The sequence below is a fragment of the Thamnophis sirtalis genome, unplaced genomic scaffold (assembly GCF_051295495.1).
Source record: "Thamnophis sirtalis isolate CommonGarterSnake01/CBP01778 unplaced genomic scaffold, rThaSir2_p1.2 scaffold_1, whole genome shotgun sequence".
Taxonomy (NCBI): Eukaryota; Metazoa; Chordata; class Lepidosauria; order Squamata; family Natricidae; genus Thamnophis; species Thamnophis sirtalis.
In genome coordinates, this window is record NW_028261381.1 from 61,582,191 (window position 1) to 61,584,044 (window position 1,854).

Consider the following 1,854-nt stretch of genomic DNA (forward strand, 5'->3'; position numbering starts at 1 on the left):
TTTATGACCTTTTGGACACAATTGTTAAGTGAATCATGCAGTTAAGCGACTCTGGCTTCCTCCATGGACTTTACTCGTTGGAAGCTGCCTTAGAAGATTGCAAAGGGTGATCACATGACCCAAGGACAGTGCAACTGTCATAAATCCAGTTCATGCCAGTTGCCAAGCACCCAAATTTTGATTACATGACCCTGGGAATTCTGCATTGATTATAAATGTGAAAGATGGCCATGAGTCACTTTTTTCAGTGCTTTTATGCCTTTGAACAGTCACTAAACAAATGGTTGTAAGTTGAGGACTACCTGCAAAAGGGTCCATCTGTGATGCTGTGCAGTTTCATGTATCTTCATCCATCTTCTCCAGCTGGGATCATGACTGCCATAGACTTGACAGCTCTTTATATTTGGCAGTTTTAAACCTTCCTTTCTTGCCTGCTTATGAGACCTCATCTGAAGCGTGTGAGGGAGATAAGCAACCCTCCTTACTCAATCCCAAAACTCATCAGATGCTTGAAGCAAATCTGGCTGGTCCTGCAGAACCCTGGTTGCCTGCCCAACAGACTTTAATAAACTCAAGGCCAAGAGTTTATCACCACCACTAGTGTCAGATCAAATCCAGTTAAAGGCCTCACCCTAGAACAGGGGTGCTAAACTCAATTTCATTGAGGGCCACATCAGGGTTGTGTTTGACCTTGGGGAGGCGGGGGGCGTGGCCAGCTCGACGTTACTAGTGTTAGGGGCGCCCGTGGTGGCCTGAACGTTCTGCTAGCAAAAACAGGCTCCGGAGCTCAGTTTTCGGCTGCAATAGCCTCCTGCAACCAGAGGTGGTATAAGCAGGTTCTGACCAGTTCTGGAGAACCAGTAGCGTAAATTTTGAGTAGTTCGGAGAACCAGTAAATTTGATTTGATTTGATTTGATTTTAACTTTATTTGTATGCCGCCCTTTTCCCTGGGGGGACTCAAGGCGGCTCACAATTCAAGGGGAGGGGAAGTACAAAACAAGTTATACACATAAAGACAATACATCGTTAAAAAACACAACAGTCATACTATTCGGGTGGGGTTGAAGTCTTTAGCCCCAGGCCTGTCGGGACAGCCAGGTTTTAAGGGCTACGCGGAAGGTCTGAAGGGTGGTGAGGGTACGAATCTCCACGGGGAGTTCGTTCCATAGGGTCGGAGCAGCCACTGAGAAGGCTCTCCTCCGGCTGGTCCCGCCCCCATCTATTCTCTGCCTCCCGAGTCCCAGCTGATTGGGAGGAAATGGGGATTTTGCAGTAACATTTCCCTGCAACGCCCACCAAGCTACGCCCTCCAAGCTATGCCACGCTCACCGATCCACGCCCACAGAACCAATAGTAAAAAAATTTAATCCCACCACTTCAACCCTCCTGAGCTCCGTTTTCGCTGGCTGTGGCACCACAGGCCAGTCCTTCACTGTTTTCAGGGAGGCCATGCAAGCTGGATCTAAACAGCCCGCAGGCCTGATGCAGCCCACAGGTCCTACATTTGACACCCCTGCCCTAGAACCTCAGGTTAAATAACCCTATCACTACAGAGCTGATCAGACTCACAAAATCTCCCTTTCTAGAAGTCCCAGCTGATCTTCTGATTGTGGGCCGCACCAGCTGGCGGCAGCTACCACAGGGCCTCTGCAGCTGGGAACTGACTGAGGAGCAGGAGGCCCATTCAGTCCTGCCGGCCCAGAGAAGCAGATGGGCTGCCAGTAAGGAGCGGGGGGAAGAAGGGGAAGCTGTTTGCTGAGCCAGAGCCCATCCAGAAATCACCGGAGACTCCCTTTTTCTGTGTGGCTGAGAGGCTCTTCTGTGAAACAAGCCAGTAGCACCAGGAGACTCTT